Here is a 12,613-nt window from a genome sequence, read left to right on the forward strand (position 1 = left end):
TGATGAATCAGTCATTCGATCTTAATAAGTTGAATGTATTGTTATAATGACTTACAGTTAGCATTACATTTGTAACTAAGGTTAAAATGAGAAACAATATAACTTCGTATAACCATTTACGGAGTTTTCTCATTTTCTGTCAGTTTCTTTAGGTTTTGTAAAAATCAGAAGATGCTACTGTGTAAAGACACCTTATAGAGTCATGTCATTTCTAATAATATATGAAAATCGAAGGACATAGCCATATTAAATCATTTTATAAAGTCGTGTCAATCTTGAAAACCTTTTAAATTAAATGTTGTTTGTTATGTAAGCATGTTATTATACGAGAATTTATGAAAATTGTTGAACACAGCCATATAAAGTCATTTTACATAGTTGTGCATATACTTTGTGGAGCACTCTAGGTATGTAAATCATTTTACACGGTCGTAGTTCAATTATGTAGTTTGACATTTTTCACAACACTTTGATCCAAGTGGGCTTTGATTAAGATTAAGTATTCTATAAACAATTTGTATGCATACTAAATTATGACATAAGCATGATCAAAGTTTACAAAAATATTACAATAGGATATTCATAGTAATCAGATTTCCTTCTCATACCATTAAGACCAGGCCAACTAATAATTTTACCTGTACCGACAATCAGCACAGATTCATCAAAAAATGAGTTGATTTGGGAAAAAACAATATGCATACGGGTTGTTCATTTCCTTACTCAAATTAGACAATAAGTCAAACCGAGTATATAATATTCAAATAACGAGTGAAAAAAGCCATAATATAAAGTGTGTTATCTTAAGTGAATCCAAGTTAGCTTATATCACCCTATGACCATTGTTTGTCTCCACCACCTATTATTTATTCTGGGCGACCATGATCACCACCACCACACCGCCTTTTGATACTTTTTTTGCTAATCAACTCATTCAAACTCGAGTCAATTTAACCATAACCTTTTACAACCCATGTCCCATACACATTTTGGCACGTCACATTAAGTAGAAGTAGAAAATTTATGTCACCAGCTTCAATTCAAACATGTACCCATCTGTCAACATGTGCACCCATCACGTACCCATGTAAAAGCCAAACCAAATATCTATCGCTTTCTTCTTTGATGCATCACGTACCCATGTAAAAGCCCAACCCAAATATCTATCGTTTTCCCTTCAAATAGACATTTCAAGATTTTCAAATAAAACAAGTTGTAAACATGGGCGAAATTTGACTACCCATGGAAAATGTCCTGCTTTTTTAATTGGTCCTCCCAATTATGTCTTGTATATCTTTTTAAGTTCAAAATTGTTATTGTTTTCCATTAATTCAAAATGAATCAATTACAATAGAGAGTTAATAAGCGGGTAACAAGTTGTTCCACAAATCACTTTTAAATGACAAAAACGATCTTACTAAAAACAAAATTATTGTTTCTTCGGCGTTGATAAGTTACCATGCACAACTTGCTGAACTCTTTTCATGAACGTAACAACTTTGGAGGCAAGGACCCAAATGTATTAAAAGCAAAATAAATAAGTTTAATTTTTTATTTTTTATTTTTAAATAAGGCCCTTTCTAGTTTGTTAAATGTAGCATAAATTAAACTATTATAAGAGTTGAAGAGACCATTTTAGTCTCAAAGTTGCTATCACTTAATTGTTGATTTTGATCCCTTGTGATATACTTGATAATATTAATTTGTTTTGTTATGTTTAAAGTAATAACCGAGCACTCGTAGTTGTTTGCTTGTAGTTGTTGTCAACACGCGCGGATAGGAATTAGTTATGCGTATTGGCCCAGGCGGATCAAACAATTATATCAAACGAACTTATCAAACAAACTAACACGAGATATTGGGGTGACAACCCTCGACTCTTTTCATATAATCAAACGAACTTCACGAACTTCTCAAACGTACATGGAGATGAGACTCCTTGACTCTCTCTTAACTCTCTCGACTCTCATCTCATAAAACTAATAATCTAGACCCTATATATAGACCTACTTAACTTGCTCTTCAAGACATACCTTTCCTAATCCTATTACAATTCAAATAACTAAATTATAACTTAACAAAGTAAACCTTTAACTTTACTAATAATTCAAGATTAATCCTTCATTCACCCTCTTAATCTTGAAGTGTATTTCCTTTTGCATTTGTTCCTCCTTTTCAACTGACTATAGCATACTTGCTTCACCGATTCTTCAAACTTAGCATTCGGTCCTTCAGTGCTTAACTTTGAAACCACATTGTCATTTTCTTTCTCGAATCGCTTCTTCTCATAAACTCGTTCTAGACCAATACTCTCACGAACTCCAAACAAGTCATTCGGGATCGTTCCAAACCGAATATCCTTCACTTTCATAATCGGTTTCACATCATAACTTTCTTTCTTATCATCTTCAAAGTTATTAGGATTACAACATACCTGAAGCTTGATGTTGTACGTCATATTCAGATTTCTCTGAACCTTCATCAACAATCTCTCCTTTTCATCATATAGCCTCAACATCCCATTGGCTATTTCAATCTTACATCCTTCTTCATCCAACTTTCCCAAGCTAAGAAGATTGGTCTTCAACTTATGGATATAGTAAACATCACAAAACGTTTTCTTTTCACCAGTCTTACTTACCACAGTCACATTACCTTTACCTTTGATTTCGATCTCGGATCCATCACCAAACTTCACTTGACCCGAAACTCCTTCATCCAAGGTAGTAAAAAACTCTTTCTTTCCTGACATATGATGACTTGCACCATTGTCTAAGTACCACGTACCTTCATTCTTTTCATCGTTTTCAAACACACCAGGGATAACCCTTTCTTCATTCAAACTTACCTTCTTTATTGAACCAATTGCCATGAACAAAGAAGGATCAACATCATCTTCTTTCTTTGTCAAATTCACTTCATCATTCCCTTTGCTTGGTTCTTTACATTCATTCGAGTAGTGCCCAATCTTATCACAGTTGTAGCACGTTACATACTTCCTTCTATCTTCCCATTCTTCAGGGCTCGTTTTCCGGTATTCACCCCGTTCATCATTCTTACGTTCACTATTCCATCTTGGATTCTCTCTTCCTCGTCCGTTGTATCTTCCACGGCTTCTACCACGTCCTCGGTAGTTTTCAACTTTCTTTCCGGTTTGGGTGAACATGAGCTGACTTTGGGATGAACTTCCATTCACATTCTTGAATTTGTTTCTTTCTTAATATGCCTTCAAGCGTCCAACCACATCTTCAAACGCCATTGTTTCAATGTCTGCGAGTAGCTCCATCGAAGAAACAACGGGTAAATATTTATCCGGCATAGAGTTCAAGAACTTTCTTACCAAAGCCTCTTCTTCAAGTACCGCTCCCAAGCTCTTGTACTTTGACTGTACTCCTCCCAACTTCGCTGCATAATCATCAATACTTTCTGTCTCCCCCATCTTCAATCCATCTAACTCGGTTCTTAGCATTTGAACACGAGCTTTTTGAGTTCTTTCTGCACCAAGATAACGAACTCTTAACGCTTCCCAAACATCTTTCGGTTCTGAATATTTGGCCATCTGAAGCATCACGTCTTCAGGTAGGGTTTGAAAGATAACACCAATGCCATAAACTTCTTTCTTTCTTCAATTCCTGCACCCTTTTCTTTATCAATCGCATCGTTCAAACCGTTTGCACCCAAAATAATTTTCACCATAACCGACCATGACGCGTAGTTGGTCGAAGTTAACTTCGGTGCTTGTAACACAAAACCACCTATCGATTCTTTCATAGTTCCTGAGCTTCCTACCTCTTTATCACCAGCCATGACTCGATGATATAAAACAAAACAAAACAATCAATTGTTGGTCGGGTTGACTTTGTGCATCACACATGACAACAATATATATACTGTTCCTCTTTGTGAATAAGACAAAAAAGAACCAATTGCACTTCTAATAATATATGGTGGCTGGAATGGGTAAACAAATCTCCAGCGGTGGTAGTAATTTTTTATCTCAAGAAAAGAAATACAAATAATACAATTCGTGGTGACGCACTGATGCCTTCCAACTTGACTAGAGAAAATATGAACTAATTCCTCCTTGCAAACGGTGTCAAAACAACTCCCAAAACAAACCTTTTCAAGATCGACCGAAAAAAAACAACTAGACACGACAATTCGAACCAACCGAGAATTAAACGAGCCAAAGCTCTGATACCAATTACTGGCCCAGACGGATCAAACAATCATATCAAACGAACTTATCAAACAAACTAACACGAGATGTTGGGGTGACAACCCTCGACTCTTTTCATATAATCAAACGAACTTCACGAACTTCTCAAACGTACATGGAGATGAGACTCCTTGACTCTCTCTTAACTCTCTCGACTCTCACCTCATAAAACTAATAATCTAGACCCTATATATAGACCTACTTAACTTACTCTTCAAGACATACCTTTCATAATCCTATTACAATTCAAATAACTAAATTATAACTTAACAAAGTAAACCTTTAACTTTACTAATAATTCAAGATTAATCCTTCAATGCGCAATTACAGTAAAAACATCAAAATGCAATGAACAAAGTTACATGAGTTAGTTTGTCATCTTTGTCGCCCCTTTTCGCCTTTATTTGTCGCTCATTACTCCCAGCCTTTGAGTTTATAAATAGGGCATGGATTTTGTTTAACAATATTCATTTTTCAACTCCGTTTGTAATCAAATTCATTTCATAGTCGTTGATAATTGTTTGTTTCGTTCAATTTCTTCGTTTCTTGGTGTTAATCGTAACATGTTTGAAGTATGGAGCTCAAACAAACCAATTCACATTCCTTAAATAAGCTCAAAAATTAGAATTTGTTGAAAGCATAGAACATTTGTGTCCTTTGTTTATCGGCATATCGCCATCTATCTTTTAAAAGAAAGACTACTTACACATTTATTTATTTATATAGGTACATATTCCTTTTTTCATCCGATTTATTTTGACATGAACCGATCAAATTTTTTACCGACTCGTTCTTACCCCTTACAAGAGCTTTTGTATCCGTATTTTAATATGAAGTTATTATGTAAATAATGCTTAATATTCCTAAAACCTTAAATTACAAATTTAAGCATAGAATGGCCTAATTTTGTAAACGAACCAAATAAACACAAACAAAGCATGTTCATGTTCGTTCCTTTAAATTTAACCGAAAGAATGATCGAACAATAATAACTAAACAAAAAAGGTTTTTTTGTTCGTGTTTGTTTGTTAAGAAAGTGAACATGTTCGTGTTCGTTCACTAACAGTATAAACGAACGGTTCACGAACGTAAACAAATGAACATAAGTAAACTAAAACCAGTTAAAACTAATATGAAGAACAATATATTAGGTTTAACAAGTTATTAAAACAAGACTAAGTTGTAACATGGCTCAAATTATAGATACTTGTATTAACGAATGAACTTAAACAAAAGTAAACTAATGAACATAAATAAACGTAAACGAATGAAGATGCAAAGTAATGAACATAAATAAACGTAAACTAACAAACGTAAATGAATGAGCGTTCACAGAACATAAATGAGCGAACAAGGCATATGTTATTATGCATTCATTTAACTAACGAACAAAATTATTTGTTCATGGCCGTGCATTTGACGAACTTCTCATTAAATAGCTTACAAATTGTTTATTACACGTTTAATTTGTTTACCAGCCTAGTATAGTAGTATCCTACTATCCTATTAAAACCTCGTAACCAAAAATAATATAAAAGACATGGTTTAAGACTTTATGTATAACCATACAAACAACTGTATTTGTATTAAAGTATAATTTATAAAGTATTTGTTTTGAAGCATAATGTAAAACGAAGAAAAGGCTGTAGTTGAGAAATGTTGTTTCTTTTCTTAGAAAGGAGGAAATCGTGATCTCCATGAGCTATATTTGGTACTTGGGTCCAACCATTCGAGTTTCTTTAACCAATTTTTCAGTCTTTTATTTCTTAGCAATTTTGTTTTGTCTTATTTCTTTATTTCTATAATTTTGATTATAGATAGGTTATCTTAAACCAGATATAAAACCATTCAAATGCAATTAAGGGGCTTCAAAGCTCCCTCGCCATAGAAGGTGTAACACCCCAACCCGGAGCAGGCTGACGTGTCACTATTACAGATATCATAGACCAAACAAAAACCATTTAAATGAAATGAAAAGAATCCCATGGCAACCAAAAGAGTTAAAAACACTGAAAGAAATTCTAAGTCAAATTTATTAAATGCTTAAATAAAAGAAAATTAAATCAAGTCCTTATTCTTGAGCTTCATTTTACTCTCATCACTGATCTCCCCGATTTCCCGAATTACCTGTTAGCAAATAAGACAGACACAAACAAGAAAATACGGCTGAGCCAAAAATTGCCCAGTAACGGAGAGAACAATAGTACAGGTAAAGGCATACATAAGACAAAACACATACTGAAATAAAACTGAAACTACTGCGGATATAAAACCACGTTTTAGACCGAACTATAATTAGATGCGAAACATAATCCGATACACGATCGGGACGTAATCTGAATATACTCAAATTTAACCAAATGCATATACACATATCAAAACGGACCAGAAATATAGCGAAACAAAATATAATTACTAATATACACGACGATGATGTTAAAATAAATAGGTCGTGTAATACGGAAGCACCCAGAGCCTAAACAGAGGGGTACACAGCTAACTAGTCCATGCACCAAGGAGACGGTGTGGGTGGCGTGCACACATTGTTCCATCTCAAACAGAAGTCAGGAGTCAGGAGTCAGGAGTCAGGAGTCGGAGCTAAGATCGATCTATACGCCTCTAAGTGGCCAAGGTACTACATGAGTACTTTCAGAGACGCCGTGAACTTTGATTACGCACTGTCACGATAAGTGCCATGTCAGGAGTCAGGAGTCAGGAGTCGGAGCTAAGATCGATCTATACGCCTCTAAGTGGCCAAGGTACTACATGAGTACTTTCAGAGACGCCGTGAACTTTGATTACGCACTGTCACGATAAGTGCCATGTCGTTGACGCCCCAACGACAAGTCAGAAATGCTCGGGTAACAGAGTACTGAACTAAAGTCGTATAACTAAAATATATTATATAAAATAACTGAACTCAAAATATAACCGACGCGTAACGAAAATCCGTACTACAAAGTAACGGAATAGAGTCAATACTAAAAGTGAACAAAAACAGAAACCGTACTACAAAGTAACAAAATAAAATTTATACTATGAGTGACAGAAACCAGAATCCGTACCTTAGTCAACAAGCAAAGCACGGGCAATAGAATCTAAGTGTGAGCACGTCTTACGATGACCTCTATTTAAGAACAAAGTTGGCAACGCACGGAAACGACACGGTTCTTCGAACAGAACAAATAGAAGGTGAAACTCGAACTCGAACGGTCGATGCTTACGGAAAACTGAAACGAGGGGCGATGCACGACGTATGTCACCGAAACTAGGTGCGATCTAGCGAAGACGCTGATGGCGTCTGACTTGTGGCGGTCGGTGGCACACGGTACATGACGGTTCGTCGGCAAGTGGCGTAACTCAAGAACGCGTCTGGCTGGTAATAGTCGTCTCCGGCAGCAACCGTTAGCGGTGGTGGTGGTTTAATTCGGAAAAGAAACGAGGAGCGGCATGGTGATCGATGGTGATATGAAGGGTTATTTAGGTTTCTGGATGAAGGGATTTGTTGTAGTATTTAAACGAGTTCTAAACCCTAAATTTCGGTTTATTTAAAATTTGAGCTTCAGATCATGAGTGTTAAGGATAAGATCGAGATCGAAGCTTCGTTTTTGGCGGAGAAGAATACTAAGCTTACTGGTTTCAAATTGGGTTTGAGACAAATTGGGTTTGAGAAAATGACAACTTTAGTCCTTTATCATATCTTTTTTTCTAATTTATTTTGATGTTTTTCAAATAAAACACTCTAATTTTATTTATTTATTTAACCAAGATTTTCAAGTATATTATGCTAAACGTAAATTATTATTATTATTATTTTTATTATTATTATTATCTTATATATTATACATATATATATTTATTCATTTGTTATCTAATACAAAAGTTTGGTTATTATAATTATACTCCCCTAAAAAAAAATTTCGTCCTCGAAATTGTAAGGCAGGGACACATACTTTCGGATATAACGGAAACGAAACAAACTTAAACGTTCATAAATTCAAACATGACAATTGCGAAGTCTTGGAAACAAATATTTGGACATATAAAACAGAATTCATATGAAATCAAAACCATCCAAACTGAAATCACCAAGTGCTAATACGGAAATAAATGCGGATATTGGGAACGAATTGTATCCTCCATTTCCCATGTAGCTTCTCGTTCAGAGTGGTTCTTCCAAAGAATCTTAACGAACGGAATAGTTTTCTTGCGCATAATGCGTTCTTGACGATCAAGAATAGCTTCCGGTTCTTCTTCAACAGATAAATCCTCGCGAATCTGATGGAGCGGATAGGTAACAACATGTAACGGGTGATAATTATACCCCCTAAGAAGAGATACGTGAAAGACCCTATGCACATGAGATAACTGAGGTGGTAAAGCCAAACGATAAGAGACTTCGCCAACTCTTTCAAGAATTTCAAACGGTCCGATGAATCTTGGGCTAAGTTTTCCCTTGATTCCAAAACGTTGAACGCCTCTACAAGGTGAAACTCGCAAGAATACCCGATCACCGACATTAAATTCCAAAGCTCGACGATGTCGGTCTGCATAGCTCTTCTGTCGACTCTGAGCCTCTTTTAGCTTCTCACGAGCAATGGTAACTTTCTCATTTGTAATCTGTACCAACTCAGGCCCTTCAATAATTTTCTCACCAACCTCATCCCAACAATTAGGGGCTCTACACTTACGACCATATAAAAGCTCGAATGGCGCCATACCAATGCTAGCTTGCCAACTATTATTGTAGGCAAACTCAACCAGACTTATATACTCGTCCCAGTTTCCACTCCACTCTAAAGCACATGCTCGAAGCATATCTTCGAGTGTCTGAATGGTACGTTCTGACTGACCGTCAGTCTGAGGATGAAACGCGGTACTGAATCTCAATCTAGTACCCCATGCGGCCTGCAACCCCTTCCAAAAACGCGAAGTGAAACGTGGGTCTCGATCACAAACAATAGAGACGGGGGTTAAACTCAGTCGCGAACGGAGGCTGGCGGTGCAACGGAGCCGAAGAAGAATAGCGGCAGTTTATTAACGGGGCGGCGATGTCAAAAGGTGGCGTTGGGTCCTTAAAACAAAGACAGAAGCGGCAGCGGTGGTTGTCTCCGGTGATAACAAATTGCGGTGATTATGGTGGGTCATGGCGGGTCGTCAGGGAGTATGAAATTCGTGATGGGTTTTGAATTGATTTACGTGGCTTAAGGGTTATATAAATCGAGTGATAGGGTTCCCATCGTGATGCTCATACTTCGGATATTTAGTTTGTAGCAGATAAGAGATAAATGAGGTTCTTGGTCAAAATATCAACACATGATGGAAGGGAAAATAATTTTACGTAGGCTTGTTTTACAAGGATTCAAATCATTAAATAGATTTCTTTTAGTTTATCTAGTTTTGTATATAATTCCCTTTTAGCCAAATCTATTTTCAATATTTATTATCATATAAACATTAATATATCATATTTTATAAAACTTAAATTTACGGGCATTACAACTCAACCCTTCTTAGAAACAAATTTCGTCCTCGAAATTGCTAAATACTCAAAAGAAATTTTTACTTACAGAAAATTATTTCAAAATATAAATGTGAAACATTAAACGCAATAAAACGCTAGAGTTTTGACACAAGGCTTAACTACAGACATAACATATATATAAGGAAGTATCACGCTTCACAAAAACTTTAACGCATTCAATTAAAATTACAGAGCGATAAAATGTAATTGAAAAAGATAAGTTATCGCCATAATGATACTGAACCGGAACTTGTAACGTATTTGGTAAACTAAAACATGTAACCGATAAAACTTTGTCTTTTTACCGAAAACGAAAATACCTATAACTAACGGATAATAATAATAGATAAAGAAAATTGTTAATCCAAGACATCTCACATGAGCATTTAATGATCGAAGCGAAAAACAACTAACTAACGCATGTGACTTATAACTTGAACTAAAAAGTAGTAGCCAATTAGACACTTCGGAAACCCAAGACTTGAATATAAAAACTTGAACACACATTTTGAATGTTAAATATACATTTCTTAACTCGTGTATTATTAATTTAAATAAATAACAAAAGACACATAACAATAGTATAGAATAGTGAAAACTTGTGTTGTCGTATCAGAAAATTAAAGAAACCTTAATATGCACGGTGGATTTTTACTAGCACACATACGTACCTGTAAATACAGGATTACGTTCGCGACCATAATCGTCAATTTACCTTACGATTGTGTCCTAACAGTCCTTCCATTATGCACCTTAAAGACATGACTTAGCTTATAACAAAAAAAAAAAAAGTGACGTGATGACAAACTAATTAAGAAATGATGTTTATTCAAATGCATAATTATTGCGGAAAACGCCGAGAGGCATGCGTGGTAGCAAAGTCTAAATCGAGCATAGAGGCTAAGTCAAAGTCGTGATCCTTTTAGTTGTGTCAAACGTTGTCTTCAAAAGTCATTTCCATATTTATACAGTGTAAGCATGAACAATTTATTCAACTAAATGAAATCCGGAAAGTCAGAGATTAACATAGATGCCTAGAAGGGACTCTAAAAAAAATAAACCAAAAGTCACAAAGTGATCGGCACGAAGATTGATATGAAATATTAATCCTAACCCAACGTCTACCCATTACCTCACAAGTCTGATTTTAAGGTTTAAGTTTTCTACAGGAAAGAGCCTTAGCTCTGATACCATAACTGTAACAACCCAACCCGGAGCAGGCTGACGTGTCACTATTACAGATATCATAGACCAAACAAAAACCATTTAAATGAAATGAAAAGAATCCCATGGCAACCAAAAGAGTTAAAAACACTGAAAGAAATTCTAAGTCAAATTTTTTAAATGCTTAAATAAAAGAAAATTAAATCAAGTCCTTATTCTTGAGCTTCATTTTACTCTCATCACTGATCTCCCCGATTTCCCGAATTACCTGTTAGCAAATAAGACAGACACAAACAAGAAAATACGGCTGAGCCAAAAATTGCCCAGTAACGGAGAGAACAATAGTACAGGTAAAGGCATACATAAGACAAAACACATACTGAAATAAAACTGAAACTATTGCGGATATAAAACCACGTTTTAGACCGAACTATAATTAGATGCGAAACATAATCCGATACACGATCGGGACGTAATCTGAATATACTCAAATTTAACCAAATGCATATACACATATCAAAACAGACCAGAAATATAGCGAAACAAAATATAATTACTAATATACACGACGATGATGTTAAAATAAATAGGTCGTGTAATACGGAAGCACCCAGAGCCTAAACAGAGGGGTACACAGCTAGCTAGTCCATGCACCAAGGAGACGGTGTGGGTGGCGTGCACACATTGTTCCATCTCAAACAGAAGTCAGGAGTCAGGAGTCAGGAGTCGGAGCTAAGATCGATCTATATGCCTCTAAATGGCCAAGGTACTACATGAGTACTTTTAGAGACGCCGTGAACTTTGATTACGCACTGTCACGATAAGTGCCATGTCAGGAGTCAGGAGTCAGGAGTCGGAGCTAAGATCGATCTATACGCCTCTAAGTGGCCAAGGTACTACATGAGTACTTTCAGAGACGCCGTGAACTTTGATTACGCACTGTCACGATAAGTGCCATGTCGTTGACGCCCCAACGACAAGTCAGAAATGCTCGGGTAACAGAGTACTGAACTAAAGTCGTATAACTAAAATATATTATATAAAATAACTAAACTCAAAATATAACCGACGCGTAACGAAAATCCGTACTACAAAGTAACGGAATAGAGTCAATACTAAAAGTGAACAAAAACAGAAACCGTACTACAAAGTAACAAAATAAAATTTATACTATGAGTGACAGAAACCAGAATCCGTACCTTAGTCAACAAGCAAAGCACGGGCAATAGAATCTAAGTGTGAGCACGTCTTACGATGACCTCTATTTAAGAACAAAGTTGGCAACGCACGGAAACGACACGGTTCTTCGAACAGAACAAATAGAAGGTGAAACTCGAACTCGAACGGTCGATGCTTACGGAAAACTGAAACGAGGGGCGATGCACGACGTATGTCACCGAAACTAGGTGCGATCTAGCGAAGACGCTGGTGGCGTCTGACTTGTGGCGGTCGGTGGCACACGGTACATGACGGTTCGTCGGCAAGTGGCGTAACTCAAGAACGCGTCTGGCTGGTAATAGTCGTCTCCGACAGCAACCGTTAGCGGTGGTGGTGGTTTAATTCGGAAAAGAAACGAGGAGCGGCAGGGTGATCGATGGTGATATGAAGGGTTATTTAGGTTTCTGGATGAAGGGATTTGTTGTAGTATTTAAACGAGTTCTAAACCCTAAATTTCGGTTTATTTAAAATTTGAGCTTCAGATTGTG

Source organism: Bidens hawaiensis, unplaced genomic scaffold (genome assembly GCF_021521415.1).
Source record: "Bidens hawaiensis isolate Kalapana, Puna unplaced genomic scaffold, B.hawaiensis_p1.1 tig00036906_1, whole genome shotgun sequence".
Taxonomy (NCBI): Eukaryota; Viridiplantae; Streptophyta; class Magnoliopsida; order Asterales; family Asteraceae; genus Bidens; species Bidens hawaiensis.